This window comes from Hesperophylax consimilis, chromosome 24 (assembly GCF_061612785.1).
Source record: "Hesperophylax consimilis isolate HC1 chromosome 24, BYU_Hcon_1.0, whole genome shotgun sequence".
NCBI lineage: Eukaryota > Metazoa > Arthropoda > Insecta > Trichoptera > Limnephilidae > Hesperophylax > Hesperophylax consimilis.
Window position 1 is genome coordinate 18,640,530 of NC_142859.1, and position 27,915 is coordinate 18,668,444.

At 33.3% G+C, this 27,915-nt stretch overlaps 1 non-coding gene across 1 annotated transcript; it reads right to left on the reverse strand.

The window, feature by feature from the left end:
• Nucleotides 1-24,571: 24,571 nt before the first annotated feature.
• On the reverse strand, nucleotides 24,572-24,644 carry TRNAA-GGC (transfer RNA alanine (anticodon GGC)). Its single transcript has one exon. It is a non-coding gene; the product is annotated as a tRNA-Ala (tRNA).
• Nucleotides 24,645-27,915: the final 3,271 nt, after the last annotated feature.

Genomic DNA, 27,915 nt, shown 5'->3' on the forward strand with positions numbered 1-27,915 from the left:
ATTTATATTGATTATTTTTAAGATGAAATATATCTCCCAGATCAGAATATTTATTTCCTAGACTGTGAAGTCTTGGAATCGGGGAATTTTGATAAGACAGTGTCCTGGTGTTGTAAAAATAAAAGGGTAGTAAATTTCGGCAAGATCTTTTGGGTATGTGGATGCTGATTAATTGGAGTAACTCAGGACAGTCAATTTTGTAATGAAGTATTTTATGTAATACTATTAAATCTGTGTTTATTCTTCTATCAGAAAGTTTTAATAGAGAAAATTTATCTAGTAAGTAGTTATAATCAATGTTTTCTACAGGAATATGCAATTTATAGTTTATATACTTCAGGAACTTATGTTGAATCTTTTCAATGTTATCGGAATGAATATTGTAAAAGGGGGACCATAACGTAGAGTTATACTCTAGTTGACATCTAACAAGGGTTTTGTACAACATTATTACATTATATCGACGTTATTTTTTTAAAGAGTACCTAAATCAAATGCAGGTGGCGTTCATTTGTAGTATCACAATCCAATTACTAGATTTTCCAGATAAACAAGCCCATGCTGGTATTTACCATTCAACTATAATCTTGGTTTTAAAGGTAACATAACTTACGGAGACCTTCATCTATCATGCAACTGGGTATAAAGTATGAACATCATATTAAATCCCACACCAAGATTATAGTTGTGTGGTAAATACCCGCATGGGCTTGTTTCCAGATAAACAAGCCCATGCGGGTATTTACCATACATCATATTAAATCCCACACCGTGCCACAAAAGCTGAACAAATATTTTTATATGTTTTATGTAGAATAGTTTTCCACGAAAATATGTATTTATTATTCACTAGCTAACGTGTACCCGGCATTGTTCGGGAAGTGGAAAATGGAATCTGGTTTGGGGTAATGGTTTGAGGTTTTGAATTCTAGAGTACTATTAGGTGCATTTATAAAGTGTAAATAAAATTATTTTATCGTAATAAGTATTTGATTTCCATGAGGCCTTGTCTTTTTGGTCTTCCTCGAGCAAAATTCAATTAGAAAAATTCACTTCCAAGTCATACATTATCCTTGCACCTCTTTCTTCGTTCGTCATTTACCTCTCGTTTTACCACACATGATTATTTGAATCATGTCTTCCTCAAGCATCCCCGACGTTTTTTACCATTCATTGCATGTATTATCATGAAATTCACTTGTTTTCCACAATAATTTATTATTAAAAAACTACATTACATCGATTTTAATTCGATTCCGTAAAACATTCCACTGCAGAGATAATACATTTAGGACGGGTTGTTTCGGAGAATTTGAATAATCCATCGAATTTCAACGTCCGTTTTTAGGTTATGTGAAAGTCCTATTCAAGTTCTGCTATTATATCATTATAGGCTAGTTACTTGACAGAACTTGAAAAAATCTTTCACAGAAAGTTGAAATTTGATTAATTGTTAAAATTCTTCGAAACAACCCGTCCTAAGTCTTTCTCGTGCTTCCCGACTTCTTCTACAGGGTTTTCCAATAAGAGGTGTTATTTTGAATATTATTAAGGAATTAATGATTTTTTTATGGCCGGAATTGAATGGTATTGATCTGGACAACGTTTACTTTCAACAATACGGCGATACATGCCACACAAGCAACGAAACCATTGATCTTTTACGGGAAAAGTTTCCGGACCGTGTTATCTCTCGAAGAGATGATCACAATTGGCCACCAAGATCTTGTAATTTAAACACCCTGCGACTTCTTCCTTTGGGGCCACGTGAAAGAGAAGGTCTACGCCAACAGCCCAGCGTCGATTCAAGACCTCAAAGATGGAATTCGTGAGGCTGTCGAGGACATAAGGCAGCCACTTTGCGATTTGGTTATGAAAAATTTCATGAAAAGGATATGGTCCTGTAGGCGTGGTCGTGGTGGTCATTTGACTGATGTTATTTTTCACTATTAACGGCATAAGTTCCTCTTTATAATGAAATAAACATTCGATCATTTATATTAAAAAATGGCATTTTTTTAATATCAAAATAACACCTCTTATTGGAAAACCCTATACAATTCGAACCACTTTCTAAACACTCCTGGCACTAATATGAAAAAACTTTGAAATTTTCAGAAAAATCGAATGAATGGCATAGGAACGCGAACGGGACAAACAAAGAATTATTCATTTTTATATGTATAGAAATTTATTTCATCATGTTCTCCAATAAGTCCGTTTTACACTAATATGCTACTATTACGGAGAAGTTTTTAAATATGAGGTAGCATGTAAGCATAAATAATAATAATAATAATGTTTATTTCAGCTGGACAGAGCGGTGTGTACAATGCTCTGCCTGCCATAAAAGTTTACATTTAAGTTAATACATACATAAAAAGAAAATCAATAAATAAAAATAATAAAAAATGAATACATTGATGAGCACATTAGGATTTTATGGTGGCTTGAGTGAAATTCTCCATCTCTGGTGTAGAGGCGCTCCCTGCCACTGGGCAACGGCCTGGACAAGAGTGTTGTCCGATCTCTGGTAGCGCTGACTCGTCCCGGCTATTCTGTGGCGCATTAAAGCAGCGAACCCATGCACCCTTCCTTCGGTGAACATCTGTGAGGCGCTGCATCGCCAGGGGAGGCCAAATAGGGCTCTCTATGCGTGGTTGTACTGTACTCGGAGTGTGTTCATGGCGCCTTGTGTGTATGTCGTCCATAACTTGCTAGTGTAGAAGCTCATACAATATGTTTGGAAAAGTTGCTTCTTCACCGGAGGACTGCATTTGTTGAATCTCCTGGCAAGCATGTTAGCTCGCACACTCAGTACTCTTCTTTGACGTTCCATGTCTTTTTTATCATTTAGGTCATCGGTGATGACATGCCCCAAATATTTGATTTCGCTGCAAATTGTCAGGTTGGCCCCGCCGAGACGTATGGGTGGAATGACAGTGGGACCAGTATTTGCTTTAAATATCAGCAGGGATGACTTTTTAGCATTGTACATCAGCCTGTGACCATCAACGTAAACTAAAAAGGTCATGGGGGGCAGTTTTACTATATTGTGACAAGCATTAAAAGATTAGTTGCTGAAATGTCTGTACGTTAAGTTGAATCAGTCACTTTGTCAGAAGTCATGAAGTCAAGGCAGAAGTCATGTGTATATCATTTGACGTCATTTTACCGTGCCACAAAACTAATGAAAAGTTGTTATAATAATGGAATATTCATTTATACATTTAGAAAAAGGTCGATAATTATCTCATATATATAAACTATCTAATTCATTAAACAGTTATAATTTAATTTAATATTGTTCATTCTGAAATTGAAATATAAGACAAATATGACGTTTAGTATCTAGTCCCATCGGTCGAGTGGTTAAGACGCTGTCCCGGTAAGACAAGAGATACTGGGTTCGATTGTTAGTATTTTTTATCTTCTCCTTCAATGATACACGAAACAAAAAGTTTAATATATTTTCTTATAATAGAGTTTTCCGTGAAATTCTCAATTTGTCATGTTATGTCAATTTATAAAAGTCGGATACACTTAGGTTCGGTTTTCTGAATGGCCTGTTTATCCAACGTCAAATTGAGCCGAGATCCATCTTGTAAACGAAGGTTTCGAACATCCGGTTTTATTATCGAGGAGATCCTGATCGAGGTGAGGTCAGATTAGGGGGAGGTTAATCTAGGGAGGGTTGCTAATACAATTTATAGACAGTCCAAGGGTTATCTTATGCTTAAAGGTTAATTATAAGGGTTTTTGAGAAAGGCTGTAGAAATACGAGGTAGAATAATCTAATAGGATTATTTTTAATTCAATATCAACAAAGGATCTTGTGATCAAAGTGAACTGTATGTTTTATTTGTATTTAATTTATTTACAGGACCATATTGTGTCTTGTATAATCTTTATTTTATATATGACATGTACTAACTTCAATTGTAATATATATATGCTTCATATTCCATCGTGGGTAACCAATTTTGATTTTCGGAAAATTTTCAATTTACTGTGTTCCCTTTGTTTGTAAAATCCCTAAATTTATTTAACTACGTTGTTTAGAGTCTATGTAAATCTGCTTGTTTATTTATTTACAGCCATCATCAAATTTCAAAAATCTAAAATTCCTGGACTATCGCAAATAGTGATGTGCATTCGTAAATATTCCCGACATAATATAAATTCCTCGAAGTTGGGGTATTTATTTATTTTTACTATGTAAGTTATTTTGATTGATTTTGACTTTTTTGTCAAAAATTAATTATATTTAAAGATTCAATAACGACTGTAAAGTTAGTTTTTCGATGTCACCAAAAATGTTGATGGTCTAAGTTAGGTACTTTCAAAATGAAATTGGTCAAAACATTTACAATCATGTCTCGTGACGTCAATAATTCAAACGTATATTCGTTGATATTCATCAAATGCAATTGCAAATATTAATAATTTGACGGCTGAATATTAACACTTTGACGGCTGAATATTAACACTTCGGTACTATATAATATTGCTAATTTATTAAAAATCCTCTTCAAAACGGGTTTGTAGGTCAATAACGAATGAATTGATAGGTATGCTGACAAACTTCAAGTAAAATACAAATGTTTTATCACTATATCCGAACACGTGTTCATAAAAGTCCTACCTTTTTTTGTATTTCGCCATGATGTATTATTAAGGCCAACGCAGGTTGATGAACACGTGTTCCAATACTTTTACAAATTTACTTTTGAACACTTTATCATACCTGATTTTAACAGGATGACTAATAAATTGGAGACATTTTCAACAATTCAGCAATACTCATTTTTCAATTAACATTTGCAATTAACATGAAATTTCTTTGTAGGAGACAACCTAATTGGGATTTCCCCATTTAGATGAAAATTCCCGCAATGTTTCGGGAATATTCCCCAAAAATTAATTCCTTCGGAATTAGCCCGTAATAATAACTGCAACTATTATTTTGAACTCAATGTATGTGTCATTTTGACTAGTTGACAGTGGTGACTTTCGTGACCTTGAGAAAAAATTACTGCTTACATCAAATAAAAAGTATGTTCTAAATCAATATTTAGCGCAAGCGATTCTGAACTTATTCTTCATACAGCTTTTTTTGTAGATAACGGTTAAAATCGCTTAAGAAAATTTCGAATATTTTTTTATTTAGAACGCCGGTGTCTTATCCACAGTTTACAGGTTAATGATGAGTTTTGAAATATGCTTATAAGCAATAATTAGTCGCCTGTAATATCAATACAAATTGAAAATATCTCCCGAGTAAAAATAAATGCCGCTGACGGGAATCGAACCCCTCACCTTCTGATGTCCAGTCAGACGCTCTGGACCACTGAGCCACGTCGGCTTATTTCCACCACGCCAAATGATTCAATATGTACTAGTACTTCAATCAACAATTACTGCTTATTGTATTCTATCCTGCTATGCATAAAAACCTTGTCTTATAAACATTAGTTATAAGTAAAATTACTCTGAAAAAGTACTGAAATCCAGATGCAGCAAGTTTGTGAAGCAAAACATGACATCGTATGTAATTCATTTCATAATTTCTGGGTAGACATGAAGCATGACCAAGAAATATTTCAGATCCTGATACTGAAAAACGTACACGTAATACGTAAAACGTACACATTGAAACGACTTCAACGTATCACGTGCATCGTCTGCTTAACTTTCAGATAACGTACGTGAACGTGTTCAAACTTTCTACGGTGTATTATTATACCTTGCTAGATTTTCACCGTTGCTCTATACTTTTCAAGGTTTGTATCTACGTGGCAACATCATTGTAAATTTATTAAATTACCAGCCGATAGTTCAGGTTCAGTCAGAAATTTATAGAGAAGCACAACATGACATTATTATGAAAAACTTGTTCTACCATAATTAAAAACTGAAAATGTGGCTTGTACAGTGACTTATTTTTATTTCTTTATTAATATTTTAACCATTTATGCTCAAATCGTCGCGTGTGCTAATAATTTTTTAAACATGTAAAGTAACATTATTGCCAAACATAATATATCTTTAAATATAAAATTTTGACATCACAAACAAAACATCAATATTTGAGATGGACATAATTACTTAATTCCTTTTTAAAATGAATCTAATTTTTGATATCAATAATTTCACTCGGGATTTTGTTTTGGAGTTTTAGTGCTTGATTTCTTTCTTGTCGGCAATCTAATTTGCTTTGCATTTCTCGTCAAGTATTCTCTAGTATTCTCAAGAAACCATGCAGAACCTTATAAGCCATCAGCAGTAATTCAATATCCTTTCAAGAACTCAGGCTGCAAGACACCCAGCTTTGAGATAAATGCTGTGGAAACAGCCATGGGTAAAAACCATTGATGGATTTAGTGTAGATTTAGTATTTGTATAAACCATCGAATTGAAGCCCGTCAAGCCTGGGAGAAAGCCCGACGCATTTGTGCACGTGGCTACTAACCTGTCTTTCGATTCGATTAACCTCTGATTTTTTCTAATACTGGTTGAATTGTTTTACATTCTGATAATCGTTTATATTACTGACGTTGGAACGATTGTATTTTTTTACAAATTAAAGTTTTCTACAATAAAAAGGAGAAAACCTATTAATTTATCGTAATGTAGGTTGCCAATGTATAAGAAATCTAGTGGGTCTAAAAATAGGAAATGATTTCTTTTGTAAAACAACAAAAATACCGACCAAACAACTTATTCAATTTACGAACGTTCAACCGAGCAAATGCGATAAATAGTTTTTGTCGATAACCAGGCGAATACAGACTGCCCGAAAACGAAACGGTTTTTTTTTTTATTATTCATTTTATTATTAATTTCCTGACGTGTACCCGGAGTTGCACGACTTTTCCCTAATTTCCATAAATATAATATTCATGTATTAAATATATGAACCTTCCAGAAGAAATTTTCTAAATTGTAGTAAGAAACCTATCAAAATAGGTTGCTTAGAGGGACGCGGATAGCGACATTCTATTTAGAGATTTTAAGTATTTTAACTATAACATTCAGATTTGGAGAATGTTGAAAGGTTGAAGAAAGTGAGTATTACGAAAAGGAGAGGAGAAAGAAAGGTATTGAATATCAACGGTATAAATAAACTATACACCATAATTCATGTCACAGAATAACAATTAACTGTGGCATTTGATCATTAAATGACGACAGAAAGTTTAAAATGAATACTAGAAGGAGATACAAGTACATACAAAATATTATCAACAAGTATGAGAAGATTTGCGTTATATTAGTAATGATTTAGATGATATGATAGGATAGCCTTCTTGTACCTAGCTTCTGTGTAGTTAAACAAATCCGCTAAGTTATTACTAAATATTGCCAAAGCTATTCAAACAATAGGGTATTTTCACTGTTTTTTTTTAATTCTCGGAAAAAATTAGATAATTTAGGTATTTTCACGGATAAATTTTCTGTAACGATTTAAAATGTGCCATTTTCGATGTGCCGCCAAAACGATGTGTTTGTTTTATTAGTAAACTATCTGTATCCCTCCACTTGTTGCTCTGGATCAGTCCGTCTGTGCTGATAGAGAAACAATAGCGCGTTTTGCTTTTACGTCCAACATATGGCGCTGTAAAAAAAAAGTGTTTTTACCTGTCACAGAAAACATCTATATAATATAGAAACTTTCGGAGATTTCACATTTTGAACAAACGAACATTTACATTATTGATATAGATTCGGCGGCGTTGACGTCACGCCGGGCAACGGTGATGACAGCCGTCTTACCAGCCAGTAGCAGTGTCTACGTCATAGGTTTTTTCAAATAAATAATTATGAATATGTATATATTAAAATCAAACATTTTTAGTACAGTGAGCCCAATCGGAAAAATAAACTTTAAACCTTCTTACAATTTGTGAAAATACCCTCTTTGTGTCTCCAACTCGCCATAAATACATAAATAAAATAGTAATAAATAAAAATGATTAATTTTGTTTTATTAACGTCGACAATAATATTCACCATTGATATTTTCGGTTCTCCGTGTTCAAATCGGCTGGCAAAATTTTCCTTGAATTTGTTATGGCACCGATCGGAATAATTGAGACAAAGCCGAACCAAGTCTGAAGAAAGGATTACTTTAGTCTCGAGGGGAGGAATAACACATTACTTTGTGTGTGAATCAGACTGAGAAAATTCTGACATCAGAAGAGGACAGGCGAAACTTTCATGGCTAATCTTTTCCAGGCCGTTCGCTTGAAAAACTACTCCGGATTAAAGATTTCCCATAAAAAGGACGGTAAAACAAGTGTACTAGGTTCTTGTACGTTTTCTTGTACTCTGCTGAGATTTTCGTAAACCTTTTTGGTAATATCCTCCATCTGTGAACCCAAAGAACACGGCATAGGCAAATAACAAAAACACTTGATTAACTGTATTTATTTATTACAAGATAATAAATTACAAAATAATAACAAAGTTATAATGTATTATTCCCAGTAAGTTTACAAAACTAATTTCGGGAAAGACAACATTAGATTAAGGACAAGACACCATAAATACATTAAAATAAATAAATACAGATATTATTATGGAGTTCCAAAAAAAGATTGTGTTAATCATTAATTAAACTGCTGAGGAAATATCTTGAAAGAGCTTTTTCCAATGTTTTTTGTTCGCTGCCGGAATTTTATGCGTTGTATTGCATGGCTTGTACACACTATTATTTTCTTATTAATACACTTGACATGTTTCGAAACAAATGGTTTCAACTTCAAGGTTAACGTATAATAAAAATTAATATATGTATAAGGATAGAAAAATATGTAACTATGGACCAAAATAGCTCGGTTAATTAGTTATAATTGATTCTATTGTCTAGTAAAAGTTTTTGTTGAACAATACAATAATCATCTAGTTTATAATAATTTTAAAAAAAATTAAATGATTCCACAAAATCAATTTGTTATTATTCATCGGTCGTATAATAAACTATTTAGTTTGTTTCTAATATCTGATGTGTTTGTCATAGTTCTTTCAAACTGTTCAATTCTTTTTCTCTTTTCCCTGCCAAATCCCTCAATTATTATCCATAAATATATTGAAAAAAATATAACGGTTACAATTTGGAATCTAACCAAGGATCTCTGTTTTAACAAGGCAGGCGTCTTAACTAACATGACCATTGCAACCTATTTATTAAGCGTCATATTTGTCGATCTCATATTTCAAATTTACAATTGAAAACACCATTTTTCAACTAATTTTTCCTATATTTTCTACCTTCTTCTTTTTCAGAATCTACCTTTTTAATCGAAACAAAGATTCTAACGAAATTGGTTTTTAACCTAGTTACTTGGTTAAGACGGTCAATGGTCAAGTTCTGGTAAGACGAGAGATCCTGGGTTCGATTCCTAGTTGTGACCATTATCTTTTTATTTTTCTTCTTCAATGATACTACATTGATGGTTATACCTTCAAAATTAGAAAAAATAAAAAGTTGTTGCTTACTTTTTAAATCATTAAAATAACTGGGCAATGTTATAAGCAATAACACCAATCATTAGTAGCTATTAACTTCAATAGTATTCACGTCATTGTAATCATAAAATGGGGAAACTACATTTTTCACAGTAAGTATTCTACACAATTGATTGTTTAGGTAAATCGGTTCATAAATAATATTAATAAATCACTTTACAAATCATGCAAGTGAAAATAGGGGAGGGGTCAATAAAATCATATACGAGTAAGTCATTAAGAGGAAGCTACAAGCCTAAAATATGTATATTCTTGCGAATACCTTATATAATAGGCATTAAAATAGGGTGATGGGCATTAAAATCGCTTGAAAAGGGGAGTCTAGAAACGTTTGATTTCAAGCAGAAAACTGTTTTTTATTTATTTTGTAAATAATTTTATAATAAAGCAAAAAAGTTAATCAAGGGAAACTGTCACAGATAATCTTAGCTATAATACTTTATTTTTAAAAAGTTATTTCCTTTACGTGTGCACGCATTTCTATTGAAAAAAAATTTTTTAGAAGTTTACATTTATATTTTTTATTGAGTAATTATTTTTTTTAATTTATATTCTACTCAAGCGAAACGATAAGAAAACCTTTAATTTATCTAAAGAATATTTTTGGTCAGGTAAGTTTTTAGATTCTCACGGCCAAAAGCATTTTTGTTGTTTGTTTTTGGGGTGTTATGCCGTGTTGCGCTAACTCCTTCTTTAGCCGACGTTTCGGACAGCGTTGCAGTGTCCATCATCAGGGCAGATCCGGTAGATCCAAAGATGTGAAGATGTGATGAGAAGGAGTTAGCGCAACACGGCATAACACCCCAAAAACAAACAGCAAAATTATTTTTGGTATTCATAATGTACACTAATTCGTTATAAAGATAAGAAATAATATAATAAACATATATAAAATAAAACAATTGAAAACAATATATTTTGCACTCTGCCAATCAATATAGAATATGGAATTATTGCTTGGGGAGGGGCAACAAACTCGGCTATCAATTACAAAGAAACCGCACAGAAAACGATCTTAAAGGTAATACTAAAAAAACATAGACTGACTGATACAGACCAAATATTCAACAGCTGTGACGTACTGGATATACGCCAATTATACGTTAAAACACTACTAAACTACATTTTTGACAAAAAAAATAAATTTCAATATACACAGAATTACACTAACAGACCAGTTAGACAAGCGTACAAAGAAAACATAAAAAATCCGACAGTAAATTCAAGCTTTGGACAAAGACACTACCAATACCATGCTATAAAAGCTTTCAACAGTGTAAAACTTTAAATTAAAATTGAGGAAAATAAAAATAAATTCACACAGAAAATAACAAAATGGATTAAAGAACAAAAAAGACAATATTACCAAAATGTCGTAGCATAAAATTAAAATAAAACCTACACGTAACACACAAAACCAATATAAACACACATCACTCACAAACACACAAGATTAGATATTAAATGTATTATTTTATCTTATATTGTAGATTGTATTTAGATTATATTTTCATATTATAAAATGAAGGCCTCAGCACGGGCAAGCCACCCAGTGAGGCCAACATTACTGGAAAACTTTGAAATGTAAAAAAATATTGTACCAAATAAAAAAATAAAAAAGATTAATCAAAATAGTGATTTGGCATTAAGCTTCGCATTAATAGCTGAAACAGCTGTAGCAATATCAAAAAACTGAAATACTTCCAGAACTTCATATTAACGTTATTTCATAACATGACGTTTAAAAAAATACTTTTTTTAATAGGGCACTTCAAAAACAAACTTTATCGGTTTAAGTAGACTTTTAAAATGATAAATAATAATTTATTGTGAAATACCAACGAGCATTGTGTAGTTTACAGAGTTAAAGGTAAAGACACACTGGGCCTACGTACGCAATGTACGTAACGCATCATGACGAGATAATATCCTGAAATGAAGTCAGAATCTTAACGAAGTAAGTGAAGAAGCCGGACACAGAAATATGCGATGTGCGGCCCTATGCATTGGACAGACCTACGGTTGAATTTGCCCTAGCCAATCTTTAAAATAAAGTGGAAATCTTAACGAAGTAAATAATCAAGTCCAATATTCGGCGCGCGGCCCGGCGTAATGGTTAAATACGGTTCAATTTTCCCTAGCAGGCTTACAAAATTGATTTTTCCGTGAGGTTTATTTTAATGATCTCTGATGAACGTAGTACTTAAATGTCAGATATTTCCAAAGGAATTCGTCAATAAAAATAAAATTTGGTGCTTACCGCTAATTTTATAGTTGAAAAACGTTTTTAAAAAATTTCAAACCGTTTCACATAAAATATTTTAATGGTTTAAAGGTTCTTAAATATAAATAACTTACATTCATAGGGATCGCTCTAAAAATGTATATTATCGTTGATAATTCGTTGGAAGTAATTAAAATGTGAGCTTCGTGCAAACCCCGCTAATTAAAGTCTTGTATCGCCTTAAAATAATATTTGGATAACTCACAATTCAAACATTTTCCTTGAAAATAGATGCTTCAGAAACACAGTTGCCATTGTAAATTGTAACCCGATCTGACATACGAAAGAAGGATGGCCGTGGTGGAAGGCATTCCAACGAGATTGCTAAGGTTGTGTTTGTTTTGGTGTTTGGCATTTGTTGCTCGTTTTGTTGTCAAAATGGAAGATAAAGAAATAAGAAATTTTGTAAGACGTTACGAAGTGATTTGTAAAGTAAAATCTACTGAAAATCGCTGTACTAAGGTTCGAATTCGAGTTACATGCATAGGATAAGAGTGCACATTGGACGGGGAATCATGGAACGTAGTAATGCACACGTTGCGCACGTGGGCCCAGTGTGTCTTACCATAGGTCCTTACCTTTACACTGTACCTAAATTTTAAAAGTTTGATTTTCACCATGGTGAAAGAGATGTTTATAACTAAGAAACTAGGCAAAGCATTTTATGATAACTAGGCTTTGAAAGATATATACAAAGAGAAACTTTTGTTTGAGAGTGATTTCTGCACAAAGAGACCAAAATACACTTTCTCTAAAAGGAGTCAAAAGAGAGAGAGAAAGCTTATAATATTATTTTTGCTTCTGAGAAATACGGAAGAACTAAGAAAATATTTAGAACTTTGATGTTTTTACGAAATAATTCTCAGAATATTTAGGTTATATGTTTTTACTTCTTAAAAAGCGAATTATATATTATAATAAAATGGTTTGAAGTCTTTAATTCAGGAAAATAAATAGGTTTCCTGTAACACGAGTACATAAGTAATGGGATATCAAAGAGAATTAAGCTAAAATAATAAGATCTTTATGCGCACTTACTTCAAAAACATTTCTGAGAATGTTTTTCACAAATAGTAAGGAAAGAAAATGGTTTCGCAAATTTCTAATTAAACTTTTGCTAAAACATTATTCGATCATGAAGGCATCATATTTATTAAAAAAATATTGTAATTATAGATGTAAATTGTGTCGCCATATTCAAATGATTCAAAGATAATATATGAAAAAATATCCGGTCGTTTTTTCAAAATCTAAAAAGGTTCAAATTTTTTTTTAAATACAGGGTTTTCCAATAAGAGGTGTTATTTTGATATTCAATCGTAAAATATCAATGGTTTCGTTACTTGTGTGGCACGTAGCGCCGTCGTGTTGAAAATAAACGCTGTCCAGATCAATACCATCCAATTTCGGCCATAAAAAATCATTAATCATCTCTCGATAGCGCAATCCATTCACCTTAACTGTTGCTCCAGCCTCATTTTCGAAAAAGTAAGGTCCAATGACTCCGCCGGACCATAAACCGCCCCAAACAGTCACACGTTGAGGATAAAGAGGCTTTTCAACAATAACTCTTGAGTTTTCCGAGCCCCAGATGCTACAATTTTGCTTGTTGACAAAGCCACCGAGGTGGAAATGTGCCTCATCACTCCATAAACCATAAACCGCCCCAAACAGTCACACGTTGAGGATAAAGAGGCTTTTCAACAATAACTCTTGAGTTTTCCGAGCCCCAGATGCGACAATTTTGCTTGTTGACAAAGCCACCGAGGTGGAAATATGCCTCATCACTCAAGATGATTTGCATTTGATTCACTCAAGTGAATTTTAATAATTTCAATGCGTTGTTAAAGCGTGTATCGTTCCATTTTTATTAATGGCGTAGTTTCTACTTGTCAAATGTCAAAAATGACAGCTTCAAAAGTAACATCTAGCGAAATAGCGGGCTATTCAAAATAACAACTCTTATTAGAAATCCCTGTATTACCGTAAGTACTTACTTAAGACTCTTTGTAATGCTGTACTGAAAGACTGCCAACCATAAAGAAATAAAACGCCTGTTAGGGGAAGTACCCGACTTATTTTAACCAGTTAGTCCTGGCAATATTTGGAGTATAAAAGTATTAAAAAAATAAACAGTAAAAAAATATTTCACTTGTCGTTCCTGGTCACGAAGGGGAGTAACCGTCAAACCCCTCACTCTGACCCTAATTGTTAAATAGCTGCTGATTTATTAAATGTTTTTAGTTGAGACAAAATCTATTAAAATGGTTTTTTACTATAATACTTCTATTTTTATTCATAGACTAGCAGATGTGTACCCGGAATCGCTCGGGAACTTATGAATGATTTGGGGTAAAGTTTTGAGGTTGTGATGATCTCCTGAGGTTTAGCCAGCAATATTTTTTTACGTCTAGATTTAAACGTCGACTTTTCTCTACTTTCTTTAAATATAATAAACTGCTAACAATTATTTCGTAAACTCGACTATCCAAAGATTGCACAGACTTGGTAATAAGTATGGTTCAATCGATGTTTACCGCTGCCAATCGGTGTCAAAATTTAAAATCAGTTTAATGGAATTTTTACATTGATATAAATGTTTTTTTCTTTTAGACCTTTTGCCGATTCTTATCATAATCTAGCGTAAGAGAGATTGTTAATTAAAGTTACATAGTTTATAGGCTAATGTGAACAACAATTTCATAAATTTTTATTCAATTGATTTGGAGGATATTGGCAGATCGTATATTTTTATTTCACTTTCTTAAATGCCATGTTACGTTTCATAAACTCTTATGTTTCATGTTACCTATATATTGTTAACCTGTGCATTATTAAATCTTATATTTAGCCAGCAATATTTTTTTACGTATTCATTACAAAACATCGACTTTCTTTAAATATAATATGGATATATTGTACATATAAACCTTTCGGAAGAAATTCTGTAAATGATGGTGAAAACCCTATCAAAATCCGTTGCGTAGTTTATAAGAACTAAGCGCACAAACAGACAGGAGCGGATAGCGACTTTATTTCATACTACAGGGTTTTCAAATAAGAGATGTTATTTTGATATTCAAAGAAAAATGCCACTTTTAATATAAATGATCGAATGTTTATTTCATTATAAAGAGGAAGGTTTATCGTTAATAATGAAAAATAACATCAGTCAAATGACCTCCACGACCACGTCTACAGGACCATATCCTTTTCATGAAATTTTCCATAACCAAATCGCAAAGTGGCTGCTTTATGTCCTCGATAGCCTCACGAATTCCATCTTTGAGGTATTAAATCGACGTTGGGCTGTTGGCGTAGACCTTCTCTTTCACGTGGCCCCAAATGGAGAAGTCGCAAGGTGTTAAATCAGAAGATCTCGGTGGCCAATTGTGATCACCTCTTCGAGAGATAACACGGTCCGGAAAAGATTTTCCCGTAAAAGATCAATGGTTTCGTTGCTTGTGTGGCACGTAGCGCCGTCTTGTTGAATGTAAACGTTGTCCAGATTAATACCACTAATTCCGGCCATAAAAAATCATTAATTCCTTAGTTCATATTCAAAATAAAACCTCTTATTGGAAAACCATATATTTAGAGATGTATTTTTACACCTTCTTCTCAGGGACTGGCTAATAAGTGCTGTGAACATTTCAAATTTGTTTTAAGACGTAAATTTTGTTTTACTGAGGATCGAACCATCCTCCCCTGAAACTGTAGACAAAAACGCTTATAACTGAGCCTAATCCCGATTGGTTAGGACGGAAATTTATTTCGTTTAAATGTAAAATGCGTATCTGTTCGCGTGTATATGCGCGATTACCACCAAGAATGCATTGTCATCGGATGGGTGTTAATTTCCGCTTAGAAGATTCCACTTCATTCATAAATTCAAGAAAGCAAAAGTGAAATTAAAATAAATGTATCAAAAAAATAAATATAAATCCTCCGGAGGTTAAAATTGTATCTACCTTTTTACTCCAAATAATTAGTGTAATTACCACATGAGACAATAATATTTTATATGGAAGGAAGGACTCTCCATTTGGAATGAGGGCACTCGTTTCTTCCTGTTTATTCTCCTCACAGCAATGGCACTGAACACAACTGAAAATGTAGTAAGGTAAGCGAGATAAGATCTCGCGCGGATGCGGTTTATACAGGGTGTCCGGAAACTCGTAGTACAAGCGGGAAACTGGTGAATCTACATCACATTTGGAGTCGATTTTGTAGGATATTTTTTTTTGATTTGAGCTTTCGTTATCGAGTAAATCGAGTTAGAAGTAGATTTTTTTTTTTTAATGAAATTCTTATAAATTATTACTGAAGATCAAAGTACCCAACTAATTAAAACTCTTTGAAAGTAAAACAAATGAAGAAACTCGGATTTGAAGCATTATTTTAAATCACCCTTCATTTAATCCGGTGTAATCATAAAATATTTCTGCTCTGCAGGGTTAAAACATCTGTTGTTCAACCCTAAACACCAGAAAAAACTTTAACCCTAAAATAGCCGAAAAATATATTTTTTTGGTTTTTTGTTTTTTTTTTGTAAAAATGCTCAAATCAAAAAACTTTATGTTTATTTGGGCTCCCCATGTGGTGTAGATTCTCCAGTTTCCCGCTTGTAATACGAGTTTCCGGACACCGTGTATAGTGAGCTACGCGGTTCGAGTTATTGTAACAGAACTTACTGAAATGTGTACAGAAAGGTGTAGGAATGGATAGGAAGGTAGTACCAAAGCACAAAAATATTATCCCAATACAGTTGTCGCAGGTATGTATGTATGTGTGCATAAGATGTATATTAATGCGTATTGGCGCAACCAGTGTTCTTCGTACTAAAAAATACTTCGGTAGTAATGTTTGTATAAATATTGTGCACTAGGTTCCTTAGGTTTTTTTAAACTATTTTTAATATTATTTTAAACTATACCATAATAATACAGGGTGTCCGGGGTAAAATGCTCTAACTTCGGGGGTTAATTCCACATGATTTTAGAAGTAGAATAGAGAAATAACTTTTTTCGAAATCCAAAAGTTTTAGGTAAAAAAATTGAATTGTTTGTAAGGGAAAATAAATATTCTTCTGTGGAAAAATATTTCAGTATGCGAAAATAACGAATAATAACTTAATTAACGTTTTTGAAAATTAATTTACATAATAATTACGTCAAAAAATTTTGCTGTCACAAAAATCTTCGTAAAAGTTGGAGGTTTTTAAGAAACGTGCTAAAAATATTGAAAGAAGACATAATATTATCATTTTTTACGCCTCTTTGTGTCACTCCCTTGAATTATAAAAGAACAGAAAAGCGTCCAAGAAAGGTTTTACCGAGGAAAATTGCGCGAACTCAGTCGGAATACGTAATATAGTAGTTTTCTGTTTAATGTAAATAAAAAGGTACGAAGATATGAAATTCTGCCACTACAACATTTCGTCGTAGCGTTATTTTAAAACGAACAAGGCGTAATACACAAATAAACATTTTTTTATGATTATTAATTATTTGTCGTGTTGAAAATTAGCCGACGTAGCTCAGTGGTCCAGAGCACCTGACCGGACATCAGAAAGTGCGGGTTCAATTCCCGTCGGCGGCATTTATTTTTACTCGGGTTTTTTTTTTCAATTTGTATGGACATTTAAGGCGACTAATTATTGTTTATAATAATTTGTTAAATAAACATTTGTTTAAAATTATGCCTGTAAAACGATTTACCATAGAATAAGGCACAAAACTAGAAGTGCCTTCCATAGAAATTTGAATGGAAACATAACTTACACTCGCCTGATAATAATAATAATTACATCGCATTTATATAGCGCAGTTAAGTGTCATTTCACTTCATACAAACTTAAAAACGGTAATTTAGTATTAGTGGTCATGTTCTTAAAATTATTCCTACAGTGTGCCTTACCCAATACAGATCTAATATTAAAACACTTAATAAACTGTTTATACAAAGTGATAACAAAACTTAGAATAACAATAACAGCAGGATAAGACAAAACAAGAATATTAAAACTAAAACAGATGGCAGTTTGTACTCAGAAATGAAAATCTTCTGAGCAGACATTTAAAAAAGGTACAATAAGGAGGCAACCGAAACCAAACAATTACCGGTTTAGACAGTTTGAGAAAATGTCTTATTATAAAATATTGAAAAGATGTCGAGATATATAATAATAATAATAATAATAATAATAATAATAATGTTTATTTCAGCTGGACAGAGCGGTGTGTGCAATGCTCTGCCTGCCATAAAAGTTTACATAATACATAAAAATAAAATGAATAAAGACATAAATGAAAAAAAAAATAATAAATAAAAAATCAATACATTGATGTGCACATTAGGACTTTATGGTGGCTTGAGTGAAATTCTCCATCTCCGGTGTAGAGGCGCTCCCTGCCACTGGGCAACGGCCTGGACAAGAGTGTTGTCCGATCTCTGGTAGCGCTGACTCGTCCCGGCTATTCTGTGGCGCATCAAAGCAGCGAACCCATGCACCCTTCCTTCGGTGAACATCTGTGAGGCGCTGCATCGCCAGGGGAGGCCAAATAGGGCTCTGTATGCGTGGTTGTACTGTACTCGGAGTGTGTTCATGACGCCTTGTGTGTATGTCGTCCATAGCTCGCTAGTGTAGAAGCTCATCTAAATATGAATAGTAAGATTTTTAAATAATTTTGTTTTTAAAGCCCGTTAAAATTCAGCCAAATTCTGGAGATAAGTAACAGCTGAGGGAAGTCTATTATAAGTAAACCTCCATCCCATTTGAATTTCGTAAACACGGTTTTGAATTGCATATTTATGCTTTGATTAGGAAAATTTCGGATAACGAAACGTGTCCACAAGACATTTCTCGTGTTCTTCTTTATTCTAGGATATTTTCCATATGAGCAGCCTGCTTTTCGTATAAACCTACTTATTTATCTTACAATTATCATTAATAATAGGGAATCTATCTGTCTATTAATCTACATGAAAAAGAGCGTCTGTGGCGGGCGGCATGGATTTGATTTTTATACAAATCTTTATGAGTTTCGGCATTTAGAGCAAACGAACGAAGAAAGGAGTGTAAGGAGAATATATGATGCAAATCAAAATGGTATATCATCTCTGCCAACCCCTGCAGTAATCGCCGTGATGGTTAGTTAGTTAGTCAAATATTTTAAAACAGATTTATTCCGCGATTGATGAAATTTGGCACACTAGACAAGAAACACTTCAAGTCTACATGAGCTTTCAAAAAACCACCTCATACCCCTTTCCCACTCATTAGGGCAAAATTTTGATACTAAATGAGAATTTTCCGTTTGCATTTTGTCTACATTTAAAACCAACTATTTTATTAATTCTCCAGTCCAAAGCTACATAGGCATGTTGATAAATTCAATTCCAATCAGAAATCTCTAACATTTTGTTTCGTTTGTAAGGACGGGTTGTTTCGGAGAATTTGAACAATTATTCAAATTTCAATGTTAATTTTCAAGTTCTGTGAAAGGTTTTTTCAAGTTCTGTTATTATTTCAGTTTTGTTAAGCAACTAGCCTATACTGATATAATAACAGAACTTTAAAAGGACTTTCACAGAACTCGAAAATGAGCGTTGAAGTTTGATGAATTGTTCAAATTCTCCGAAACAACCCGTCCAAATATTTAACTTACAATTAACTGGTGTTTTAATTACTGGTATGGTAATTAGTTGGTAAATTAGATTACTTGGTACCAAATATTGATTCTATCGACTTGGGAATAGTCTCATTCGATTAAGCACGAATTAAAACATAGTAAATGGGTTCCAATAGTGGACAAACTTTTTTTCCATACAAAAAGCTCGGAGTTATCAATATAGTTTACTTATGATCTGAACTACTCAGCAAGCCAAAGCCTGTCCACCTACTTCTGTTGGTATGCATCGATACGATTTTCCTACTCTTTGAATCGATATTAGTAACGGAAGCTGGGGCTTGTTTTAAAACCGTTACAATGTTGTGGAGTAGGAATGAAACATTGGATATAGCAATTATACTACGAGAATGTTTTGATATTTCATTCGTTAAGACTGTGTACAATTGTGCCAGTAATTAACGTAAGCGATCTTTTTAACACAAACATGTGTGTAAAAGGTGTTGTGTTATGTTGTTTTAGGAGTGTACAAAATGTTTGTCGAAGGACATTGGATGTTAGTGTAATTACCACTGCACATGAGACAATAATATTTTGTATGGAAGGATAGACTCTCCATTTGGAATGAGGGCACTCGTTTCTTCCTGTTTATTCTCCTCACAGCAATGGCACTGAACACAACGGTTTGCACGATATCGGAGCGGATGAAAATGTAGTAAGGTAAGCGAAGTAAGATCTCGCGCGGAGGCGGTTTATATAGTGAGCTACGCGGTTGGAGTTATTGTAACAGAACTGACTGAAATGTTTACAGAAAGGTGTAGTAATGGATAGGAAGGTAGGTCAAAAGCACAACAATATTATCCCCATACAGTGGTTGCAGGTATGTATGTATGTGTGCATAAGATGTATGTGTATATTAATGCGTATTGGCGCAAGCAGTGTTCTTTGTACTAATAAATACTTCGGTAGTAATGTTTGTATAAATATTGTGCACTAGGTTCCTAAAGTTTTTTTAAACTATTTTTAAAATTATTTTAAACTATACAATAATAATACAGGGTGTCCGGGGTAAAATGCACTAACTTCGGGGGTTGATTCCACATGATTTTAGAAGTAGAACAGAGAAATAACTTTTTTCGAAATCCAAAAGTTTTAGGTAAAAAGTTGAATTGTTTGTAAAGGAAAGTAAATATTCTTCTGTGGTAAAATATTTCAGTATACGAAAAAAAGTTGGAATTTAGAAAAAAGTTATTTATCTTTTTTTACTTCTTCCATGTGGAAATCACCTCCCGAAGTTTGTGCACTTTACCCCCGGACACCCTGTATAATTTTCATGTAAATATGAATATACATTGCTTCTGTATTTAAATAAAGGTTGCATGCCTAAGTTGAATTTACCTGAACTAAGAACATTGTTAAAGTTCAGACAATTTACAACATTATTACAGTTTTAAATTAATTATTTCTTCCAATGATCGTGAAATAGCACAAAAAAACAGAACAAAAGACGTGCAACAAAGATGAGACAATTTACAGTCCATTCTCTCAGAACAATGGTGCCTGATGGAACCTTATTATTTCGTGTGGCCCTTTCAAGGTATAACAATAAACATGTATTTACTAAATAGACAGGCAATGGGTCATGACTCCTTTTATTAAGCCCCCGATTTATAACAAGTTTCTCGTTGACTCTTTAAATTCCAAAAATACACAAATATTATTATATTTTTGAAGATAATATCTATACATTTGGTATGCCGAAACTTTATAATAAAATTCCTTCGATAGAAAAAAATCGCAAAGTCAGCTCCGAAAATGATTAAAAACACGTTTTGTTCTGTTATTTAATATGTTATAGGCATTAAAATATTCATAGTGTATCATTAAATGCAAATAAAGCATTTGGCGACAGATTTTTGCTCTATTTCAAACAAGTCGTGTTTTATTAAAAAAAATTTTTAATATTAGCTCGCTCCCTCTAACATTCGTATTCACATATCTCCCTTTCAAACTACCTTTGAACGCTTACTACGGGGCCTTAAGAGCGGAAACCATAGTACCAGATCAATATTTTCGTAAATTTGTAAAATTTTCGTGAAATTTCTTGGCCAACGCAACTATTTTAACATGTTGAGCTTAAAAACCACTTGCATGTTAAAATTTAGACAAGACCCAGTGTAATTTATTTTTATTAAATTGTTTAAGTATTTTTATCGTGGAACGCAGGCCTTTAGCCTTGATCGCGTGCTACGCAAGCCAGTTCTGGGGTGGCAAGGGAGTACACACTGTTTGGGGTAACGCAATATAACAATACACAAAGTTTCATTAAAGGGTGAATATGTGACAACAAAACAGTAAAACCTTCCAAAGTTTCATTTTCGTCAATGTTTGAAGAACGTTCTTTAGACTCTAATTTGGTGAATAAAAAACACGATTCACTGAAAAATGTTAGTTTCTTTGGCGGAACACGTTTTTGACTAGCTTTTCATTCCGTGTTTTCACGATTTTTTTTTGCAAAAAGCGCTTCGTCAGTTTTCTTTATATTTTCCCTAGCTGATATATACCCGGCGTTGTTGGGGGTTATCCTAAAGAGATAGACATATACCATTCTATTAGACTATTCCGTAAGCCTTTTTAAGAGATACAATTCCTTAGTATATTACTTTGATGTATCTCACAAGCTTTAGCCAGCGTTAGCAATGTAAACATTACAAAATATCGACTTTTCTCTTCTTTATATAAATATAATATGCATGTATTATACATATAAACCTTTTGGAAAAAAATCTCTAAATGATAGTGAAAACCCTATCGAAATCCGTTGCGTAGTTTAGAAGAACTAAGCGCACAAACAAACAGACGTGGATAGCGGCTTTATTTTAGTACATTTAGAGAAGTACAGCAGTAAGATTGTGTAAAATTTTTTCTACACCATTTTAACTATGGAATTTATACTTTATTTACATGTCAGCCAGTTTCATTATAATCGGGTCTTCGCCATTGCAGATATTCTCGTACCTGAGTAGAATGAGATAATCATTTTTAAATACATCTATTTGAATTAAATTCTAGGAAGTGGAAATTAACCCACATCCCGACTTAATTACTTATTAACCCGACTCGTTGTTGATGACAATGCATTTTATCAACTTTTGGTGGCAAGCATACCTATGCGGACATACGCATTTCTTTGAAAATTTATGATATTACAGCAATTAATATACGAAATAATTGTCGGTCCTACCCAATCTGGATTTAGCTCAGTCGTTAGCGAGGTTTTTGCCAGTTCCTGGGGAGGAAGGTTCAATCCTCAGTCAAACCAAAAAATTACATACTTAGTAATAAGGTCCAGAATGTGATGTTATTTTTCCTTCGAACTTAAATTCCTTGAAGTCATTCTACCAAGCTCTTCAGGATTTTTATCCGAACATTTTGCTTCCATTCAGAATTATTCATAACCCGTGTCTCGCATTACTCGACGAATTGTCAGCACGCTTTCGTTTCGTTCCCGTGTTTTTTTTCTCTTTCGTTCATATGCTCCTAGAGATTTGCCACATGACACCTAGTTCAACCAAATTAGAAGCGATTTGGCAAACTTGCGGTATTCTACATTAATTGGTTCTTTAGTATAAGAATGTTTTTTTTTAATTTTCAAACTATTGGAAAAAATCAGGTCAAATCATTTTTCTACGTGACTAAAAATTGATAAATTTTCTGTTACTCTGTAACCGTGCAATTCAACCCTATCTGGTACCTGCAATCGATAAATATTGAGTGAATCAAGCTTGTAAGCTAAAAACCTGTCTCTGCTCTGCTTCGAGGGTTTTGGCTTGGGCTGTGATGGCGATATCATTTGCATAGGCAAATTTTCGGCTTTGAGTATGAGGAACGTCTAGGATGCACATATATTATGTAATACTATACCTGTATGTCCATAACTTTATCATCGAAACGACGTATAATTAATTTTATACTATAACTCAAATAAGGTTGGTAAAGTCCTTTCGATTTCACACTCTGTGATGAATTTCTGAAGAAAAAGAGTAATGACCCAATAATTCATCCTTGAGGTAATCCATAATAAAAAAAAAATAAAAAAAATCTAACGATAACTCATGTCTTTACCGAAATTGAAAAGAGAACATGAATTTTATTTGGAAGATCGAGTAATGGTAATGTTTAGTCTGGTAATAATGTTGTCCTACCGGTATTCGAAGGAATTTGATCCCTACAGCACCGGTGTACAGCCGAAAAATACGCCAAACGCATGCCCAACATTTTCCACATAAGAACAAGGCATAGTACACGGGAGGCCATGAAAGAAATAATTCCCCTCAATTCTTCTACGCCATCTTCGGGGATGCTATTTGGAGGGTCTTTTAAATAAAAACTAAGATGTTCCGACGCCCTATAGGGAACCCGTTGCCCAGCGCGGGTGTACTCTACGCGCTCTAAAGTGTATGTTTAGACTTAAGTACTATATACATAGTCCGTTAGTGCGAAAGCACAATTAAATAATAATATATTGATAAAATAACGTTTTATAAGCGACTATTGCATTCAATCCTCCACCAACTTTCTTCGTACACCCTTCTTACTACTCCAATACTAATTATAATCATCAAAACAATGTTCAGAAATCACAATATTATTAAGTTTTTGAGCAATTTTTTATTATTTTATTCGGTTGTAGCTAATTTGTGGCTAGGTTCCTACCAATGTCTTTGCCCATTTCGACTATTTTTCAGTTCATATATATGCTTTGTATTGTGTTATTATTGCATAGTAGTCAATAAAAAAATAATATATAATGTAATGTAATAAATAAGCAGGTTCCATGATAACTCAACACAGTGACAATTCAACACACTTTTAAAAAATGATATAAAGTAATTAGAAACGATGAAATATTTTTTTTTATCCTAACCTAACCTAACCGAACCTAACCTACTTTATCCAGTTGATAAAGGTTTTGTTTCATCACTTTCCATGACTTTATATAACTTTTTAAAGATGTGATGAATTATCATTGTAATGAATATTCCGGTGACAATTATTTTTATAAGCAATAATTATTAGCCTGAAACACTCATCCACATTGAAAAATCTCCTGATAAAAGATACATGACGCCAACGGGACTTGAACCCGTGTCCTTTCGATTGCCGGTCGACAGCTCTGACCACTGAGCTATGGCGGCTTATCTCTTATCCGCGAAATAATTCAATATATACTAGTGTTTCATTTTACAATTACTGCGTATTACATTTTTTCACCTGAAAACAACCAACTTTATTTTATATGAGAAAGGCATTGTAAGTGCTAACTCTCTTACTAGATGGTGTCGAGACAAATTGTCTACATTTTTTGGTGAAGATACTTGAACTTGTCAAATATTAATTATTATTTTTTTGGTAAACTAATGTTTAAGACAAGATTTTTTATCAGTAGATTTTTCAATGTGGATGAGTGTTTCAGGCTAATAATTATTGCTTATAAAAATAATTGTTAACCTTTGTGCTATGCATAAAAAATCTTGTCTTAAACATTTGTTTACCAAAAAAATAATAATAAATATTCCGGTCACCAAATAAGCAGTATCGAAATGTACTTCAAATAGTAAAACTATAGGGGTAGTGGTTCATGTTTCCGTTTCAACAGCCGTGACTTTCACGTGGTTCAGCGAGGTTCGCTAGAGTGAGATGGGGTGGCTTATGGGTAGGGTCCCCCTGTAGGTAACGATGGAACGTTGCGCTCGTAAAAGGCTTAACCAAATTGACCTACATACCTCGAACGTATTTCAGGGGTATCTTATATTATGCATGCAACAACAAGGGGAAAATAAAACTATTACGAGCTAAATTAGATATTTATTTACGATAACAACAGGTTGATGGAATGGACTTGTTGATGTAGAGTTGGCTATAGACTATTTAGGCACCTAATGACTGGTTGTATTGTTGTGACCAGTGATTATTGGATATTGAGTTATAGTTGTAGACAGAGCTTTATTTAATGTTGCAGCCCAGGTTTTATGTATTCATTTTTATTTAAGTTATTGTACGGCATATTGATCGCACATTTACCGAACAAGATCTCTCATTTTAACATTCTTAACATTTACTAAGATAGGACAGCAAAAATGCTTTAAGATTAAAGATAAATTATGTCTGCTGTTTTAAAAATTTTCTCTTGTCATGCTATGCTGTGCTAGAACATATTTTCTGCCGTGTGGTATCTTGAACAAATCGTGATGACGACTACTGCCTAAATTTCAGGCACGTGCACAATGGTAAAAGTTTAGCCGTAATTTATAAAGCGTTTAAATATTTGAAGCGTGTTTTATCTGCTTTTAGATTATCAATTATTAAAGGAAGTAGTTTTGATATTTATAAGCAATCTGCCGCTAAGTGATAATGTTTGATATATGCAGTACCTATGTCCTTCTTAATAGTTCTTGCTATTTACTCGTATAAGTAATCTGCCGGTAGGTGATAATGTTTAATATACGCAGTACCTACGCCTTTCTTTATATTTTTTACTATTTATAAGCAATCTGCCGCTAGGTGAAAATGTTCAATAAATGCAGTACCTACGTCTTTCGTAATAGTTTTTGCTATTTATAAGCAATCTGCCGCTGGGTCATAATGTTTAATATATGCAATACCTACGTCTTTCTTAATAGTTTTTGCTATTTATAAGCAATATGCCACTAGGTTATAATGTTTAATATATGCAGTACCCACGTGTTTCTTAATAGTTTTTGCTATTTATAAGCAATATACCGCTAGGTTATAATGTTTGATATATGCAGTACCTACGTCTTTCTTAATAGTTTTTGCTATTTATAAGCAATATGCCGCTAGGTTATAATGTTTAATATATATGCAGTACCTACGTATTTCTTAATAGTTTTTGCTATTTATAAGCAATATGCCGCTAGGTTATAATGTTTAATATATGCAGTACCTACGTCTTTCTTAATAGTTTTTGCTATTTATAAGCAATATGCCGCTAGGTTATAATGTTTAATATATGCAGAACCTACGTCTTCCTCAATAGTTTTTGCTATTTATAAGGAATCTGCCGCTATGTGAGAATGTTTAATATATGCAGTACCTACGTCTTTCTCAATAGTGTTTGCTATTTATAATTTATATTTGGCTCTAGGGAAACCACATCTTACTCAATTGAAGTTGGAAAATAACGGTTTGCTAAGATTAACGGGAAAATAAGGAAATCGGATATTTCAAAAATTGAACATTCACTGAAAATAATTATTTCCTTTTTATTTACGACTCTCTCTAATTAAATTGATCGACTGTAATTTTCCGCTCCATGCTTTCGGTTCTACGACAAAAACTTTTCTTTCATCTTTTTAAACTCGAGTAGATTTAATAATAAGTAGCCATTCAAATGTTTGATCTCATCTTCACCGAAGGTCGTTAAACTCAAGTGCCAATTTTAACAATTTATATTACAAAGATAAGATTCGAAAAACGTTTACCGTTTAATGATCAACCCACAATTCCATTTTTAATTAAGATAATAATTTACCTAATCGCTTTGTTGGAGCGAAGATACCTACAAATATAGGGTAAGGGAGGGCAAAGTGGAAGGGGCGGGCAAAGTGGAAAGTTCATATAAAACAAAAAATAGCGACTTCCCCCCCGCTACGCTCACTTACCGCAAGTCACGTGTTGCCCTTATGCCCCTTCAGAAATTTAGTATAGCTACGGCGACCCAGCGCGGTGCACGTCTATGTTGAGTGATTTGTGCAGATTCCTTACGAAAACATTCAAACTTCAACGGTTGATTTTTCATTGAAAGGTAAGGATTTAGTTTCATGCTATTTATTATTATATTGCATATAAGTATAATTCAACGTTATTTTAATACGTCTGTAATATTTTGATACGATTTTTCGAAATATTAATTTTTTTGTTCCTTTCACACCATTTGGGCAAAGTGGAAAGTTGTATGTGAGGGCAAAATGGAAACCTTTCCACTTTGCCCGCGCTCGTGATTTCTTAGAGACATCCAGTTTTACTCTAACGTAACCATTCAATTTTATTTTTTTATTTTCAGATGGTTAATAAATATATCAAGCGAAGCAATCAGGGTTCATGGAGCGAAGAAAACATGAGAAGAGCCATGGAAGAATCGAAGACTACTTCCCTATCTGCTGCATCTAAAAAATATGGCATACCTCTTGGGACGCTGCATCGGCATTTGAAAAGTGGAATATGTACTAAAAAATTAGGAAGATTTCGTACTGTATTTTCCAAAGCTCTAAAAAAGCTAATTTGTGAACATGCCAAAGAACTGGATAGTTGTTTCTATGGGCTAACAAAGGAATCCTTGCAAACTTTAGCCTACCAACTAGCTGTTAAAAATGACGTGGAACATCCATTTCAAAATGAGAAAGCTGGTCGAGCATGGGTTACAGGGTTCATGAAGAGGCATCCTGA